General features: G+C 39.3%; 1 long non-coding RNA gene across 1 annotated transcript; it reads right to left on the bottom strand.

Moving 5' to 3' along the window:
* Nucleotides 1-203: 203 nt before the first annotated feature.
* Nucleotides 204-1890, bottom strand: LOC132602302 (uncharacterized). Its single transcript, XR_009567720.1, has 3 exons — nt 1668-1890; nt 803-1028; nt 204-640 (listed from the first exon to the last, which is right to left on the bottom strand). It is a non-coding gene; the product is annotated as an uncharacterized LOC132602302 (long non-coding RNA).
* Nucleotides 1891-21037: the final 19147 nt, after the last annotated feature.

The raw sequence follows: 21037 nt of genomic DNA, 5'->3' as shown, positions 1-21037 counted from the left end.
GGTAACATCCTAGATGCCCTGTAGCTTCCTGTTTATAGATGTGGTGCACAACACATCGATAAACAAGACTCTACTAGACACGGCCTGTAGACATTCCGAGGACAAACTGCTCTGATACCACTTTTGTCACGACCCAGCCCCGTGGGCCGCGACTGGCACCCTACTTGGGTACCCAGACCAAACCGCACATATTCATTGCCAAATCCAAACTTATTTCAGAATTTCATAAAAGTCATATCAAACATAGGTTGTATCAAAATATGTCTTAAGCGGTCGCCAAATCAAAATGTCATATCGGATCCAAACTGAGCGGCGGAATAGACATCGCCGGCCAAAAGTGCAAACATAAGCATAAGGGCCATTTAGGGCCACCATAACAAACGGACCGCTTTAAGACCAAAAAAACAAAATCGAACAAACATACATAGGACCCTCGCCCCACATATATGACTACAGGCCTCTACGAACTCAAAACAAAGACATATGGCGAGACAGGGCCCCGCCGTACCCAAATAGTCAAATGTACAAAGACATATCCATAGCAGCAGGTATATATACCAAAGGTGGACTCCGGATCAAAGGGAGTGCTCCGAGACAGCAGAAAGTGAAGCCTACAGTGGAGGATCACCAATAACTGTACCTGCGGGCATGAAACGCAGCCCCCGAAGAAAGGGGGTCAGTACGAAATATGTACTAAGTATGTAAAGCACGGAGTACAGAAATATGAGCCAAAACTGAAAGCATATCAGATACAAAGCAGAGTACAAATCGGTATGTCAAAATCCGTATCAAAATCATATACCTATACATAATGCAGACGAAATCATGCAAACGCTCAAGAACGTGGTCGCCACTCCGACGCTGGCGCCACACACAGCATAACACCAGAAGGTTTCAAATCTCCGTACATCCCCGAACACAAACACAAACATAGGTGAGCGTATCGCATCACCAGCCATATCACAGCATAACTCCAAACGGAACCCGGCCCTATGGCGAAGCCTCGGGAACCGCAACACAGCATACGGCTGAATTATCATAAGGCGCACGAATCATAACCGGCCCGGGAACCGGTGAACGAAGTCATAATAAGGCACGAGCGGAGTCGTGAGCAAACAAATGCAATTCATATTTCAAAATAGCCTTTCAAAACTTAGTAATCTCATAAGTCATTTCATAGTACAAAATACTCGAATACTTAGTCGATACAAAGTTTCATTTCACAAAATGGTTCCAAAATAGTACGTATGGCTCAAAACGTAACTTAGCATATCATAATATTCAAAACATATTTCGTAGGAGGAAGTTCCAAAACCGAAAGTACCATATCAAACTTTATTAAAAAAGACAGCCCAATAAGACAAATAGGGCGTCTCGGGGTTAGCGGGCCCACCTCGAGTCAAATTGAGGTGGCGAACATAATTTACGAACATTTATAGGCCAAAAGGTCATACATAATCATTACCAAGTGACCCGATCACATTTCGATAGGTTTCGGACATTTAGTTGCATTCTAGCCAAAATAGAGCCTTTCGGCTTCAATTGAATTGAATGAATAGTAACTTTTCTGTGGATCGGGTTTCGAGGAGCAGAAATGCTCCGGAGGTTCCAATATTCACCTAACATACTAAGACATGCCAAACGAAGAAGTGGGAAGCTTTACATACCTTATAGACGTCTTATGCTCTCCTTAAAATCAAATCCCGTTTCGTCCGAAATCTTATCAGAAGATCCACCACGAATATTTCATCCCCCAAGACCAATATTTATCTCAAATTGAAGGCAACGCAACGTACAATGTTTTTCTCTTCATGAGCTTCGGGATTCGGAGCTCGGATTTTGATCAAAATGGCTTCCTTAGCCTTGAAGTTTTCTCTCTCTCTCTCTAATGTTCTTGGAAGATATTATCTGAAAATGATCAGCCCTCACATAATTTTTCCTTATATTTATGACGTTAATGGGCCTCATGGGCCGAATGTGAATGTTGGATCGGGTCACCATTTTCTGCCCCGCCAGCCCAACTTGCATCGTCCATATCTGCTTATCCAGATATCTTTTTGACGAGCGGTTTGTTGCATTGGAAACTAGACTCGATGAACTTAATTTTAGGCTTTTGAAACACCTTAAAACTCCTCATATACTAGGAGATATGCCTCCAACAATATGGGCTAAAAATCTGGTCCGAGATTTTTCTGGAGTTGTTCGGATTCATTTCGTTCAGATTCGTTTAACTTCTAATCCTCTTCCGACCCTCGTGTAACCTCTTATACATGCATATACATAGTCATATACATACATAACAATCCATACACATCTCGAAGGGTCCGGAGAATCACAATAACCTTAAACGTAACTGGAGAACTTATGAAGCTTCGACGAAACTCCAATCGCAAAAATATATTCATTTCTTTTATCCATCTTCTATAACATTACTAATAATCTCAAATACTTTAGGTTACGATGTCACCTCGGGATACTTAAGGCAACCATATATATATAACGATATTCTTACTAACTCGATTAACTTTCCTTGAACTTTCTTAACTCATTTTTTTCTTGTCTTAATTAAAATAGCACAGACTCTTACGGGGTGTAACAAAGCAGTCATGAGTAAATGAATGAATGTAATGCAATGATGTGCCACACATGCATACTCCTCCCTCTCGTACACAGATGCAAAGGGCTATGCCTCAAAGTCATGACCCATGGGGGACTCGTGAAGTTCGTGTACCAAATGCAACACATGCTATTCTTACTATATTTCACACAGGACCATTTGCTACACAGGCATCATTGTTACTATTACCACACAGGCTATCATTGGATTCATTTGCTACACAGGCTATCATTCTTTCCATTGCCACATCACCATCGTAACCCATCATGTATGTAAATGGGTGGTATGTCAATGCCTGGATTAAAATTCAACAATATCTCAATTTAAGGAACCAATAGACACATGTCATGAATGCTGACACAACTCAAGTCATTAATATATAATCCTTCCCTTTTCATGAGATACGTGAGATATCAGGTGACAAGGTAAATCAATCAACTATCACAACTTATTAGAAACCATGACGACAAGCCCAGATAACAACATCCATACCAAGCCAGTGGATTTATTACCACCACATTGCCTGAAGGCCTATCATGCTTTCTCTGTCTGTCACGAACCAAATTACGGATTGTGCTGGCACCTACCGCATCCCACCTTGTAGGCGAACCCGTAACCCAAATTTAACACTATTTGGAAGACTCAACAATAAATCACTTTCCATTAATAAAACATGAATGTAGAATAAGAATAATTGTGCAACCATTCCTTAAAACCGGCTCTAGACTAGTACAAGAGCTGCTAAGGTACAACTGGAAATGAGACAATGAAAGTAGAGTGCAATCCCTGTTTGGAATAAATTAACAAAGTCTTCGAGATAGCCATCGGCGAATTCCTCGGAAGCTACTAAACCAAAATCTCATTCTGCAACAAATCTACACCTAAAAGGGTGTAGCAAGAGTAGTATCAGTACAAACACCAGGTACCGGTAGATATCATAAGCCACCTAAGATTAGTTCACACATATATTCATAGAATCAATCAAGATAAACAGGCAGGTACAATCGTTCATACATTCATGAATCCTAACTATAATGGAATATCCATGACCGAAAATACCAGGTTTCTCTATAATACTACAACACAAGAATGATAACAGAAATAAGTGATTAACATAATAACAATCATTCATAACCTAAGGTAAAAGTTCCTAAAACCATTAGTCTTCCTAGTCCTGATAAACAGTAATAGATAATGATTCCCATGCCCAACCTAAACCTAGGTGAGGTCACTAAGCCATAATCTCGTCCAACAAATAAGCAGGCTATGAGATAAACAAGTAGGCACAACAAAATGCAGTAATAAAAGCAACATCAACAGAAATCAACCAATAACGAACCACTTGAATAAGATGATGTACAATGCAAGGAAACTAATTATAAGTAACTCCACCGTACACACATGCTAAGGGCATTGTACGCAAAATAGTCATGACCTGTGGGGGACCCATGGTGTCTATGTACCACTCGCTATGGAACTGACCTCGGATCACGAGCCACTATTAGGCCAAATTCGCACCCCCTGTCAAATATGTCTTATACATATGTCTGTATACCACAATGAATCTCACGATATGGTTCAAGTCCAGAACCCAATATGAAGCACCACTCCAATGTAAGCATGATCAATCAATATTGTCAATGCTAAGGAAGTGCCAGTCATAATGCAATAAGCCATAACAAGTTATAAATAAATCAGCTCGACAATAGCATGAAACATACAAGCGATCTCAATCAACACGAAGTGTGTGTGTGTGTGTGTGTGTGTGTGTGTGTGTGTGTATATATATATATATATCAACCCCTTTGTTCCGATAACACAACAAATACACCTCATGGTTCAATACGTAAAGTAACAGCGACAAGCCCACATAATCAGAAGTCATACCATCCTAGGTAATATCAATCCAGACTCCGTGTCTGAAGACCTAATCATGATTTTTCCCGTCAACTCTATTACATATACGACTCACTAAACAATGTCTAACTCAAGTAAACCGCTACCTACCTCGAGGCCTAGCAGGTGCCACGAACATCTATATGGTTTTCATCTTCCTGTTTTTCGAATCGGGAACCATGACGGAAGAGTCTAAGAATATTGCCAAGGCTAAGGTATTCGTATTAGCCAAGATTTATCGAAAATCTACACATCAATTTCGGGTCCACAAGGGTAACGTTAGAACCCTTCCCCAACCTAGGATTTTTCTAGGTTTCCAAGTACCATTAATCTAGATTCTGTTGTTAACTAACCCACACAAGTCACATAAAATAGCCCTTCCCATAAAACCCCCTATTTTAAGAAATCAAGTCTTAACCCATTTTGAAAATAGAGAAAGACTCAACATTTGGGGTTAGTTAGTTAGCCTAGAGTAAGAATCTAGGTGATTCTTTTGAAATAGCCATGATTTCTAGTCAAGAGCACCCATTTCCCTTCCCTAGGGTTTGAATAAATAGGAAGACTCAATTTTTGTTAATCCTTGTAGGCAAAGCATAGTAAGTGAAGTAGTAGAGTTAAAGGGAATGGAGTAAAGAGGGATTTGAGGATTACCTTTCCTAATCCTCCGAGAGTTTTCCTCTGAAAATGCCCCAACTGGCGGCCTACAAGAAAGGTTGGTGGGAAAATAAGGTCCAATCCCAAAATGAGGTTCAAATACTAGGTTTGGCCTGCGTTGGCCACTGCAGCGGGCTACTGATCCAAGGTAGTGATACCACTGCAGCGATAAATGTGCCGCGATAGCGTCTTTGAAGGAAAAGACTCATCCGCTGTAGTGGTAGTGAGGTCCGCTGTGGCGGTCCTCCCAACCGCTGTAGCAAGGCTACGATACCAGTGACCCCACGATATAACTGTTACCACTTTGACCATGGTTCAATTTAAGGATAAAATTTCTCTGCGAACTAATCGTCCAACTGATCAACTTGGTTTTTAGACACTCTCTGTGAAAATTTTGGTAACAGCCAAACGGGTCGTTACATCAGATACCAATTAAACAACTGTTTGTCCTCAAATGGCATAGGGCGGTACGGAAACAAATGAAAGTGTCACATCACATGCTAAAAGATAATTAGAGTCTAAACTAAGGTCGCATACCAAAAATTTCGATCAAGATCTTCATTCAATTACCAAATCCTGTTTACATTAGAATTGGGACCATTCCCTTGCAGAGCTCAATTTACATTACACTACAAAAGGGAAACTTCCATGGGTCTATCTGAACAAGACGAATGGAGAGATATCGAATTTTTGATAACCCACTAAGCTCATGTAGGTCACATACCCAACTAGGAGAAAGGACTCGAATTGCATAATACGGATATAATAATTATGCTGGAAAGGAGATGTTAGGATTGCCACCGTAGTGCATAACCGCGGGCGTAAATCTGCCGGTGCAAAAAATTAAGCGCTACAGCAATACTTGAAAGAACTGCAGCGGCTGGCTTAACCGCTATAGTGGTAGCGTTGTAGCGATATACTTCCGCCGTAGTGGACTAGTTAGAACAAATAGATGAGGGTGGATTTTCACCTTCCCATTCTATTCCCCTTTCCACACTCCCGAACACACTACCCAGTCCCTCAACAGACCAACTCATCAACTTCCTTCTTAGCACAAAATATCCCCCCTCCCTTTAACCTCTCACTTAAAACCTTACTTCATATACTCATACCCACAAAGGAAAAGAGCAAAATTTTGTCTAGGCAAAGGGGTCAAAATTCTTGAAGCAATTAACATCAAAACCACTCAATCAAGGTATGTATCACTTTCTACAACTCTAGAATTGTACTAGAAACTTCTAATTCGAGTTTCCCATGCCTAAATATCAAAAAAGTACAAGAATTTGGACATCATTGATCAAGGATTTCAATTTGGTTGGCAAGGAGAAATTCAATTTTCCTTAGTTTATTTAACGTCTACAAAGTTTTAACACTGCACGATGCTTTAGGATTGCTAAAAATTTGAGTGTAAGGACCTTGTTGAGGTGGTGGGCTCTTCTTGGTAGTGGGTTTGAATCCTTAGCAAAATTAGGGGTTATCTAATTTTTGAAATGGTTCCCCAAAGGTTGTACACAACATGCATGCAAGAATATTACTCGAACCCCCACATAGAATGATAAAATTGGCCTAAAACTTAGAGAATATTTTTTGAAAATCTTAGGGTTTCGCTAGGGACGACAGGTCCGCTGGCGCAAATCCACTGTAGTGCTCAGAAGTACGCTGGCGTGGGAATAGGGAAAATGGAAAGTCTCGTTGGCGCGAGGGTCCACTCGCCATAGCGAGTATGCTCCCACGGATTCGGTGTGACTATAGCGGACCTGGTCCGCCCTGGTGAATGTGATTATGCTACCACGACTTAGCTACGACGGTTGTACAGCCGCTGCAGTGAAGATTGCACAGATAGCTAAAAATAGTAAGCTTGTAATTCTACGCACAAGTTGATTCCCACTGGTTTCTTTAGTTTGTAACACATTTAATTATTGGCTGGACTTGGTGTGATATCAAACTAACATTGTCTCTTTTCGTAGGTACACAACTTTCGACATCATTCCCCAACATCAAGGAGGTAACGCATCCCCTAACCACGATGAAGAAGCTCCAAACTACGATCGGTTTCCAACACCACTAAGTTATTGACGATATTTGGAGTAAATGAGTAAGGTGTTACTGTCACAACCCGACTAGGGGCCATGACGGGTACCCGGGGCTGACCACCGAGCAACGCTCATACCATTTCCCATCGTACACATCAAGGGTTCATTCATTAATCTTTTACTCAAAATATAGGAAAACTATTTTCATTTGAAACATATTTACCTTTATATACATAAGCCCTTTGGCTATCCACATAATACATATATACAAGTGGAAAATCGTGAGACCATACTACCCACACATACGTATCTACGAGCCTCTACTAGAGTACTAAACATATGGACGGGATAGGAACCTATCGTGCCCAAAACATATATGTACACAAAATAGTAAATCAATGGCACCTCCGGAATAAAGGAGTGCTCTCAAAAGTCTGCTTATCGGCTTCTATAAATCTGGGTCGCCTCCCTGTCTACCTGTGGGCATGAACAAAGCGTCCCAAGAAAACGGACGTCAGTATGAATATTGTACTGAGTATGTAAAGCATGAATGAAATGAACATAATAGAGAAATCATAAGACGTAAGATGAAGATATATAACCTGCGTAACTTTTAAGGTTGGATACCTTTCATGCCTATATCATATATAATAATAGTACATGTATCATCTTAGAGCATACATCATCGTATCATATATATATATATATATATATATATATCATAGTATCGTATCTGCTCATATACATTAAACATTATCCGTATTTGGCCACGTAGTGGCTCGACAGTATCACATACATGTCTTCCGGGCTTTTCATACATCTGAATACATAGTAGTATCATACTCGACCATATAGGTTCGGTGTCTTACGTACCCAGCTACAATCAAGCTTGGTGTTATGCGTACCTGGCCCTACCAAGCCTCAGTGTTGTCCGTACCTGGCCCTACCAAAGCTAAGTGGTATCCGTATCTGGCCCTACCAAGGCTCAGTGTTATTCGTACCCAACTGCAGTGTTGCGCGCGCATTATATATATATATATATATATATATATATATATATATATATATATTCTACCCGGCCATATAAGCTCGGGGTTTCATAATAGCCATACATAGGCAATATACATAAAAGTCCATAAACATCTTTAGCGTCATCACTATAATCATCGTCATCATTATCATCATCACCATTATCGTCATCATCATTATCATTATCACTATTATCGTCGTCGTCATATAGTCAACATAAACTTATCATTATCATACATATCATAGGCATATCATAACCTTATCATAAACTTAGCATCATCATACATTCATCACTAAGCATACTTTATGGCTACGTCGGGGTGACATGAGGTCATGAACCCCCGACTACGTTATGGAGTGATCATAATCGTCATACCTCACCTTGAAGGGACTAACATTTTAAGGTGAGTGTCCACAAGGAAAAGCATCAATGGAACCATACTTAGGATCATTAACCTCATGGACATCATATCTCACTTTAAGATTATTTATACTTACTCATCGTATTCATGACATATTTCTCATCTTTATCTCATAAGAAGCTCTTTATCAACGCTGACTCATAGTTACCGGAATGTAAGAAAGTCATGGAGAAGTAGAGAAAATAATATCATAGGAATCATATAAGGATAATCAGCTTCGTAGAAATTTCATATCATAAGGTTTAGGACTTCTAGACTTAGATTCATCATCGGTGTTGTCATGCTCGTAATATATCTCTCTTCTTTATCTTGTATGAAGCTGTTTATAATCGTAGACTCATAAGTTTTGTTATGTAGGAAAATCATGGAAAGATAAGAGGATTCATGCCATATGAGTCATGCCTTAGAAAGAAGGGACTAGCCTTACATACCTCTTTCGTTTAACAATTTCCATCGCTTGATTGTTCTCCTGTAATGCTCACGTTTCTACCTTCAAGAGAATTCGCATTAACATTAGCTAATCGATTATAAGAACGTGCTTACTAAAGCTAGAGAAAATTGGGCAGCATTTACTTTGTTTACACAACTTCCCTCATATTACATATCAATTCCCAAACGTCTGTAATAATATTCACAACATTATAACCAACAATCTTCATTCATCTACATTACCCTCATTTCACAATTTCACTTCAATTCATCCATAATCATGGTCATAGTATACTAGTATGTTTTCTTGCATATAATGTTTACCCCATGTTGTTGATTCTCTTGGATTTATGATATGAACCTTTGATTTGTCTTGAATTTGTGTTGATGAAATATTTAGAACCTCTATAAGTCTTGAGATAGATGGAGAAGTTGAAAGAATGAGAAAATAAAAGTGAGAACATGTATTTATACTTGCAACTTAATAAGTCCGTCGGGCATTATACAGACCACTTATACGGTCCGTATAACATTGTACGGTCCATATAAGTGTCCGTGGTTCACCACCATGGAAGAAATTCTTCTTGTTAGGTTATACGGACCCTTATACGGTCCGTATAAAATTCCACAGTCCGTGTAAGGTGGTCGTGTAACTCGCAGCTTTTCCGGAGTTGTCCTCGTCGTTTCGTTTGATCTCCAATCCCTACACAACCTTCTTAACACTTGTTTATCACTTCATTACCAATATAAGGGACATTATAGCTCTTCTCCAAAACATCATTAAGCCATCATTAATTCGATTCTCGAAATTCTTGCCCGACACATAACATATACCTTGCTTTCCTTAGCAACTTTCGTCTCCTACCTCAAATGTCTTTGAAATCTCATTTAGAATCATCAAATGTTATTTCTTACTTATCAAAACATCGCATACGTTGTGCCCTTCGTCAGTCTATTCACCGTGCATGAACGAAAAATTTTCCGAGGTGTAACACTCTTCCCTCCTTGGGAACATTCATCCTCGAATGTTGAACCAACCCTCTTCCCTCCTGGTTATGATGATCTTATAACGAATCAATTCTAACTAGGACTCGTCTATCATGTTGTGCCCCTCTTCATTCTGTGATCTTATTGCATTCATAAGTTGTCACACCCCCAGGGCTACCGTAGGAAGCATGTAGCATGTACTTATATCATATTCCAAGTAATTATCCTATTTATCCTTAAGGATAATCCCAACTCAATATTTCAACTCAATTCACCATATATTTTCCTTCAACTGACCCGAAGTATCATGACCATACTATTCTTGTTTACCTCTTACTCCTTCTTTTAAGTACCCACTTGGTTTCATTGGCGACGTATAAATACTTGCAAGTTACATAATCGTCTTTGCATGATTCGTGTACATACACATCTATTCATATACATGCATCCATATCCGTATACATATTCGTGTCCATATTCATATCCATAGCATACCCGACCTTAAAGGTTTGGTGGTTTTTTTTTCGCATACCCGGCCACAACAAGGCTCGATGTCATACATACCAAAACTCTTTTGTCTATCTGTAGTAACTTATCTCGTCATACTCTCTTCCTTCCTTTATTTTTTTCCCTTGATTATCATATCTTATGTTCAACTATAGAAAACCTTAGGTCCCTTTCTTAATTGTCGCTTATAAATCGCAATATCATTAACAACGACTCTACCGCGTGTGCCTTTGCCTCTATTCTAGTATAGCATCGCTATCTTTTACAATATCCCTTGAGTTATTTGCTCTCAATGTCACGTGGTTCAAGGTCTTCGTGAATGATTTCCAGTACAGTCTCAGATGCCTGCTCAATTCGTGTTCGTTTATTTACTAGTCATTAGACTCATTTCTGCGCAACTCTCACTCTTTGTTTTTGAGCCCATATCTGTCACCTCTTAGGGTCCATCGTTTCAATCTCTACACTCGTATTCTCTTTACTTGCTTCCCCCCTTTAGGGGTTTTACTTGTACCATTCTCAAATTCGTTGCCTCGCTTTCAAATCTTGAATTCATATATCCCTTACTATACTACATCTTATTCATGCCGTTTCCCAAAATCTATAGCTATGATAATTCATGTGTGAAGTCTTAACATACTCATCTTGCAGTTTTGTAATCAAGTAATACAACCGATATAGCAATCCGAACAAGAATGTATTTTACTTAGCTCATCTGGTAGTTATGAGTCAATGTCTAAATCCGCTCCAATTAACAACTTTTTGCCCCCTAGGGATGCTCACAATAGTAGTATGTCTAGTTATCCATACCATCCATGCAATGTCACTTGCCCTCTTCTTCGGTGCTCAAAGTTCACTTGTAATGTCATATTTGTTTTCCAGGGCCTAAGTCTCATGCGCAACTAATACCCCTTACGCCCCATACTCTTTTACTCTTGTGTTGCACTCAACATTGATTTCAAAACCAATCATAATCATATTGTATTTGTCGTTGATGATAGCTTTACTCTATCGCGTTATCGTCGTACGGTAAACTCATCACTCATGGCCACCTTTATCTTTTCAACTCATTACTTCATATACTTTACTCGTTCTAACTTGGTATAGGATATTCGTAGGAGATGCGTCTTCCTTTAATCATAACACGACTATTTCTTAAGTGCGCGTACTTTGCGGCGCATTTCCTTCTCTTTCTATTCCCCTTTCTTATTTCTTTACATTCATTCCTCCTCAATTTATCTTATTTCCTCCTGTTTTATAATCAATCCTTTATTCTCCGCATGAGGAACCCTATTCTAAACTTAGGACCACTTTGTCCTTTAGAATATACTACCTTTGTACAATCTATTCTTCGCTTCCAAAACTTATTCTGTTCATTCTGATCATCCCCTCTCATCCTTATTGTGTTGATCCTTTTTCTAACATTCGTCTTATTTCGTTATTCATCTTTCTGTAGTCTTGGTCTTTTATATCCAGCTAAAGATATCACTCATACTCTCGATTGTACAAATCACAAACTACTACTACTTTTCCATATCACATTTCTCTTATTCCTTTTCAAGTTTGCTTGCTATCTTTCCTGTCATTGCGAAACCTCTATGCTGGATTTTTCTAATAAGGTCTTATAAGCTTTCTTATCTACTGCCCCATGGCTCGCTTGCTGGTTTCACACTTGCATTCATTCTTTATTCATATAGAACATGTCACATCTTTAGTCGTTTCCTTACTATACTTTACTTACATTGTATTACAGTTCTTGCCACACTCTCATTATATCTTGATCATAATCAGCGATATAGAGTACTACTTCTTTACTTCGTTCACAAGCCTGCTCGTAAAGTAGAATAAACCTTGCGAAGTAAGCATACTCAACCTGTTACTCTTTCTAATCAGCCCTATTACACTTACCATATAAGTCATCTTATCAAGGTATCTTCATTCGTTATACCCCTTCGTACTTCGTACCCCTATCTCAGTCATATTGTTACTCTATTTGCTAATGGACTTGTCGTATCTTACACTCACTGTTACTGTCAATTCAACAACATTTAGCTCGTCTCTTGTAATCGTCAATGATACTTCTAACTTAATCTCGTCCTGCCATTACTTGTTGCACAACATCTTTTCCCCTTAGGACATATTACAAGTTTATATTTTATCTCCTTTAGATTCTAGGAAAGTTTCGGCAGAGTTTCCTCTATATTTCTTACTATCCCAAAACCTGCACGCAGTAAATACCAACAATGCCTCACCGGGCTAATATATACATATGACATACCTCAGCCACACAGGACTCCCACTTTCAAGTAAAAGAACAAAGATGCCGAAGCTTACCTCATATATCACACTTCGAGATGTACCTGATCCTTTAGCGATCTGCCCTATTATCCCTTCCTATTTACTTTCCCTTTCATCCCTCAGCTTTACATTTCAATTACACCTCAATGTTCTTACCTTACTCGACACACATCTTTCGTACTGTCGCTTACCTTTGTTCCGATTCATTCAATTTGCTTAGTTCACAACTTATAACTGAACTTATCATCAAGAGACACATTTAATCAGTTCCTCTATCATATGAACACTGACTTACCTCTATGACAACCAATCCATTAACATATGAATATGTATTCCGATAACGTAGCCTCAACGAAGTGACTTACCTCCGTAACTTTCAATGTCATCAATCACTTTCTTCTGTCATTACCGTTCTTCTACTGCAATCAAGGGTTAGTATAAGGAATCTCATTTCCTATGGCTTAGCTCTATCGCACGATCTTAGAGATGAAAGAAGAGCAACCATCCTAAATTCCCTGTAGCCTCCTGTTTATAGATGTGGCGCGCAAAACACCATAAACAAGACTCTACTAGACATGGCTCGTAGACACTTCCTAGGACTGAACTGCTCTGATACCACTTTTGTCAATGACCCAACTTGGGGCCATGACGGGTACCCGGGGCTGACCACCGAGCAACGTTCATACCATTTCCCATCGCACACATCAAGCATTCATTCATTAATCTTTTACTCAAATTATAGGAAAACTATTTTCATTTGAAACATATTAACCTTTATATACATAAGCCCTTTGGCTATCAACATAATACATATATACACGTGGAAAATCGTGAGACCATACTACCCACACATACGTATCTACGAGCCTCTACTAGAGTACTAGACATATGGACGGGATAGGACCCCGTCGTGCCCAAAACATATATGCACACAAAACAGTAAATCAATGGCACCTCCGGAATAATGGAATGCTCTCAAAAGTCTGCGTATCGGCTTCTATAAATCTGGGTCGCCTCCCTGTCTACCTGTGGGCATGACCACAGCGTCCCAAGAAAACGGATGTCAGTACGAATATTGTACTGAGTACGTAAAGCATGAATGAAATGAACATAATAGAGAAATCATAAGACGTAAGATGAAGATATAACCTGCGTAACTTTTAAGGGTGGATACCTTTCATGCCTATATCATATATAATCATAGTACATGTATCATCATAGCGCATACATCATCGTATCATATATATATATATATATATATATATATATCATAGTACCGTATCTGCTCATACACATTAAACATTATCCGTATTTGGCCACGTAGTGGCTCGACAGTATCACATACATGTCTTCCGGGCTTTTCATACATCTGAATACATAGTAGTATCATACCCTACCAAGGCTCAGTGTTATCCGTACCCAACTGCAGTGGTGCGCGCGCATTATATATATATATATATATATATATATATTCTACCCGGACATATAAGCTCGGGGTTTCATAATAGCCATACATAGGCAATATACATAAAAGCCCATAAACATCTTTAGTGTCATCACTATAATCATCGTCATCATTATCATCATCACCATTATCGTCGTCATCATTATCATTATCACTATTATCGTCATCGTCATATAGTCAACATAAACTTATCATTATCATACATATCATAGGCATATCATAACCTTATCAGAAACTTAGTATCATCATACATTCATCATTAAACATACATTAAAACTTGAAGGTAACCATGGCTACTTTAGGGTGACATGAGGTCGTGAACCCCCGTCTACGTTATGGAGTGATCATAATCGTCATACCTCACCTTGAAGGGACTAACATTTTAAGGTGAGTGTTCACAAGGAAAAGCATCAATGGAACTATACTTAGGATCATTAACCTCATGGACATCGTATCTCACTTTAAGATTCTTTATACTTACTCATCGTATTCATGACATATTTCTCATCTTTATCTCATAAGAAGCTCTTTATCAACGCTGAATCATAGTTACTGGAATGTAAGAAAGCCATGGAGAGGTAGGGAAAATAATATCATAGGAATCATATAAGGATAATTAGCTTCATAGGAATGTCATATCATAAGCTTTAGGACTTCTAGACTTAGATTCATCATCGGTGTTGTCATGCTCGTAATGTATCTCTCTTCTTTATCTTGTATGAAGCTCTTTATAATCGTAGACTCATAAGGTTCGTTATATAGGAAAATCATTGAAAGATAGGAGGATTCATGCCATAAGAGTCATGCCTTAGAAAGAAGGGACTAGCCTTACATACCTCTTTCGTTTAACAATTTCCATCGCTTGATTGTTCTCCTTTAATGCTCACGTTTCTACCTTCAAGAGAATTCGCATTAACATTAGCTAATCGATTATAAGAGCGTGCTTACTAAAGCTAGAGAAAATTGGGCAGTATTTCCTTTATTTATACAAATTTCCTCATATTACATATCAATTCCCAAACGTCTGTAATAACATTCACAACATTATAACCAACAATCTTCATTCATCTAAATTACCCTCATTTCACAATTTCACTTTAATTCATCCATAATCATGGTCATAGTATACTAGTATGTTTTCTTGCATACAATGTTTACCCCATGTTGTTAATATCATTTATAGCACAATCATAATCACAATATATCAAGAATCATGACTCATCCCAAGCTACTACTCAAAATCTCATTATTCTAAGATAGTGTAGGAATAATCCTTGAGTGGAAATACTTCTCTTGCACCAAAACCCTAGTTCACTTCCATTGGAATTTCTTGGCTTAGATGAACTCTAATGAGTTTCTTACACTTGATTCTCTTGGATTTATGATATGAACCTTTGATTTTTCTTGAATTTGTGTTGATGAAATATTTATAACCCTCTAGAAGTCTTGAGAGAGATGGAGAAGTGGAAAGAATGAGAAAATAAAAGTGGAAACATGTATTTATACTTGCAACTTAATCAGTCCATCGGGCATTATACTTATACGGTCCGCATAACATTGTACGGTCCGTATAAGTATCTGTGGTTCACCACCATGGAAGACATTCTTCCTGTTGGGTTATACGGACCCTTATACGGTTCGTATAAAATTCCACGGTCTGTGTAAGGTGGCCGTGTAACTTACAGCTTTTCCGGAGTTGTCCTTGTCGTTTCGTTTGATCTCCAATCCTTACACAACCTTTTTAACACTTGTTTAACACTTCATTACCAATCTAAGGGACATTATAACTCTTCTCCAAAACATCATTAAACCATCATTAATTCGATACTCAAAATTCTTGCCCGACACACAACATATACCTTGCTTTCCTTAACAACTTTCGTCTCCTACCTCAAATGTCTTTGAAATATCATTTAGAGTCATCAAATGTTATTTCTTACTTATCAGAACATCGCATACGTCGTGCCCTTCGTCAGTCTATTCACCGTGCATGAACGAAAAATCTTCCAAGGTGTAACAGTTACGTGCTCCGGAGTTCTACAACCGCTTGCAAGCCATCAAATGGAGTCGTCTTGTTGAGGACCCCAACATGTGTAATGAGACTTGGATTAAAGAATTTTATGCCATGCTCAACACTGTGGATTAGTCTTTCCCGGACACTGATATCCTAATTCGAGGGGTGAAAGTGAAAATATGGGCTGAGGTGATCAATGATATCTATGGGTTGGAAAACTATCCAGATGATGAAATGGCCGAAAAGACGATGATGGTAACGGGGCTTGGTTAGTACCCAAGTTGGTGGCGGAGGAAAAGAGGGGAAAAAACGATTGGCTCAACAGTAGGACTGGATTAATAGTAATTACTTACCGCCGAGGCAAGGTGGTGGTTGAACTTTATTTCCAGATGAGATCGTCCTTCAGGAAACTCTACTGATGTCACTTACCCCTAGGCTCTCGTTGTTGCTTGCATAATAGACAACATCCCGGTGAATGTGGGTAGGCAAGTATTCTGGAGGGAAGGGACTTTCTGAGTAGGGGGGAGGGTAAGATTGATGTTTCCCTCTCACATTAATTTTTGTGAAAGAGGGCCAATGTCCCCAAGAGGGATGAGGATTCTTGGGTTAATTCAGATATTGATTTCAACCCGCTGAGGGTCAAGGGAAAGGGTTCTGTGGTCAAACGTAAGAATAGGAAACTTGATGAGGATGTTGGGGACAGTGTAGGCCATGTAGAGGGAGAGGACCTTTGAGCGGTTGGAGTTCGAGATGGAGGTGATGAAGGAACTTTTGCTTGGGCTATCCCGAGCCTTCTATGAAGGCCGGTTCATCAACCGCTACTACTACAGGTTGCTTCACTCTAGAAGAGGTAAAGGAGTACATGAAAACCCAAGCGGAGATGAAGACCTCAGTGGACACCTTGCAGGGCATCTACACCACTATGGCTCGGGTTCATGGTGAACATCGGGCAGATTTCGAAAGGAGAAGAAGAAGAGAAAATCTAGGGACAAATTGTTTGTCAAGATGTGGAAAGGCTTCAAGAGTTTGATCAAACTGATGAACCCAAAGGCGAAGCTCCCGATAGTGGCCAAGGATGACTCTGAGCATTACTCCTTCTTGAGTGAGACCGAGGGTGGTGGTGGAGATGCTAGCGGTTATGAGGATGAGACCAATGAAGCAACGAGCAAGAAGAATGTGTAGGGGTCCTCCCCCTTTCTCATGGTTTTGCCCTTGCAGGGCCTTTTATCTTTGAACAATGGTTTTTAGTTTTTGGTGACGATCTTTGAACAATTTTCTTTTCTGTTTCCCGTATTTTGTTTGGGTGGTTTGACAATGACGGTTTTTGCCCTTGTCGGGCTTGGTATTTTAAATGAATGTTGTTTTCTTGGAATTTTTGGACTTGGACAGGCTTTGGAGAACAAAGTAGTAAGCTACTAGTTTATGCCACTACTACCTTTCCAGCGGACGCATGTTCCGCTACGCGAACAAAGCTGCACAGTAGCAGACGCAAGACAAATTGATGTCGCACTGTAGCAGACATATTTTTTCTATGGCAGTACCACTGTCACGAAGGCAATTGTGCCATGGAGTTAAGAAGAATTACAAGGAGTCCACTATAGAGGAAAAAATCCGATATGGTGAACTCGCTACGGCGAACAGGGTATCGCTAGCGCGATGCATTAAGGAAGGGTCATCATAGCCCCAGCGGTCCTCCCTTCGCGGGCACGGGACCGCTAGCACGAACTGGCTCCTACTGCGGTGAGGACTCAAACCAGTGGCATTTTCTTATGCCCACCAGAATTACACAACACATGGGACTTGTCAATTCACCTTTCACACACAAAACAGACCACACAATCATTACATCGACACTACCACTATACACCAATTGGATTAGTCGAGATACCAATTGGAATCACCTAGATATTGTTAATCCTCAAAAAAAACATTGTGTCATTTGCTTTGTAAATACACTAACGTAAGCTCAGAGAGGTCATGGAGCCCTTATAAGGTTAATAAATACTCTTAACAAGTGTTAAGCAAGTGTCTAAAGGTTCTGGGATCAAGCAAATTGAAGAAAATAAGTTTGTCGAAAATTTGGAAAAAATTTACAGAATTTTGGATAGAAATTTTGGGTCAACTTTAGAGGGGTATATCTCCTAGTATATCAGGAGTTTTGAAGTTAAACCAAATCCTAAATTTAAGTTCAGGATGTCTAGTTTTCAACGCAACAAGTCGTTCATAAAAATGACATCGGAGTAGGGAGTTATGGGCATTTCAAGATAAGCCTCTAAGCTGCCAAATCGCTTCCCCGCGGGCTCCATTTGGAATGTTGGTGGAACCGACTTTCAAAGGGTATAAATATCCTATTATCCCCTTTTTTTTTCATCATTTACGCTTCTTTTGATTTCTAGACACATCCATACACTTCTCTTAAACACTTATAACCCCTTAAATCAAGAATTCAACAAGATTACACCAAACTAGTTCATGCAAAGTAATTGTTCTTGTTTCTACAAGATGTTGTGGTGAGTTTGGTCTTGAAGAAAGTTGGTGTGGCTAAAGTTCTTCAAGTATAAGGTATGTTCTTCATCCTATCTCTTATGTTGAGTTGATTTGAAGGTTTATCAAGTCTGAAAAGTGAAAATAGTTATGGAGGAAAGGTCATAAAGTGTTGTGTTGTAGTTGTTGAGTTTATGGACTGTATTGAGCATGTTGTAGCCGTGCTGTTGGGATAATTTCCATGTATATGGATGGTATCTAATGTTGTTTGTGTGTTGATGAGATTATGCTCCTTGATTGGGAAGAAAGGAAGTATATATTGTTATTGTATGTTGATAAACATCGTGTGGGATATTTTATGGAATATTTTGGTATTGATGATGATGTTGTTGGTGTTAGTATTGTTGTTGTTGTTGTTGTTGTTGTTGTTGTTGTGTTGGTTTTTGGTATTGTGATTTCGGGCTAGGGATATAAACAGAGGAGATGCTGCCCGATTCATGACATGACAAGTTTGACACTTGATATACAGGATATATCGAATGAATCCTTCGCCTAACGAAAGACGTTATCGTTATTATAGGTTGTAGCGCTAAGCGGGCTGTGAAGTTGAATTGTTGAACAAGCCAACAAGGTATGTTAAGGTTATCCTTTCTTTCATTTTGGCTTGATCTATGATAAGTACGAACGTGACGATACTCATAATGAATCCACTCCTAGATGTAGGAGCTCGTGTCCCTATGTTTATATTGGTGTGGTTCATATCCCGAGTTCCTTAACTTCTTAAGTCCCGAAGGGGCATCAATACGTTGTACGTTTTCATAATGATATCTAAATCCCAAGGGGACATTCATAAGGCTTCTTTATTCATATGCATTTGATATTTGATTTTTAAGTCTCGAAGGAGACAAATGAAAAGGGGAAGAAGTTCCCATTTTGAACTAAAAGTTGCTCCGAAGGGAGTCCTTTGATGTTTTACAAAGATTATCATGCATTTGCACACTTATATATATATATATATATATATATATGACATGATTTTATGGGGAAAGGGAAAAGGGCTATGGCGTTATATACGCGAACCACCTGATCAGCTAGTATACGATGATTATGATGCCCGAAGGGGCAGCCCGATGGGGCCATTATGCTATTATGCCCAAATGGGCTACGAGCAGGGCGAAGGTATGCATTATATATATATATATATATATATATATATATATATATATATATATATATATATATATATATATATATATATATATATATATATATTTCGGAAACAGCCGTCCTACCTTGGTAGGAGTCAGGTCTGCGTACACTCTACCCTCCCCAGACCCCACGATGTGGGATTTCACTGGGTTGTTGTTGTTGTTGTTGTATATATATATTGTTTCAGTTCTGACTTACATACCTGGTACATCATTCGTACTGACATCCCTTTGCCTGAGGGCGCTGTGTTTCATGCCACACAGGGTACACAGATGGATAGAGGACCCTTGTTGTAGGATGTTCCCGGGCTATCAGCTGGACTGGTGAACTCCATTTCTATTCGGAGTGTTGCCGAGTCAGAGTACTTATGTATGTCCTCGAGTCGGATGCATTACAAGTATGTTGGGGCCCTGTCCCAACTTATGTTATGGTAACTTGGTCCTTGTTAGAGACTTTTGCAGACAGTGTCCTGTGAATAGTGCGTCGAGATATCGATAGCTGTGTGAGGCGGCCATATAGGTCGATGTGTTCATATGCATTGATTTAAAGATTTTATTGTGACTGAAGGTTTTCTTTGACTTAACGATAAGGGAGAAGTCCCTGGCATGATAAAAGAGTTCTATTAAAACGTTTTCATGTTTTACTTGACGGAAGCGTCATTTTATAAATAAAAGGTTCACAAAAAGGTGTGACTTATGAATAGAATGGTATTATGGCACTCGGCCGAGTAGGGTCTTGGGTGTCAATCGCAGCCCTCCGGTTCGGGTCGTGACAGATAATAATTGGATTCAACTTGGAGACCAAATTGACCGAGATGGCACGATAAGAAGGAAAGTAGGGAAGTTTACTAAATGCCTTATAGGCTCTCGTGGATAGGTACGGACGTCAACGTACCATTCCACGAGACTCTACAAGACATTTGCTCTTATACTTGTGAGATCGGAAACCTAGGGCTCTGATACTAACTATCACGAATCAAATTACGGATCGTGCAGG

Source organism: Lycium barbarum, chromosome 7 (assembly GCF_019175385.1).
Source record: "Lycium barbarum isolate Lr01 chromosome 7, ASM1917538v2, whole genome shotgun sequence".
In the NCBI taxonomy this organism is placed as follows: Eukaryota; Viridiplantae; Streptophyta; class Magnoliopsida; order Solanales; family Solanaceae; genus Lycium; species Lycium barbarum.
This window is presented reverse-complemented; position numbering and strand designations above follow the sequence as displayed.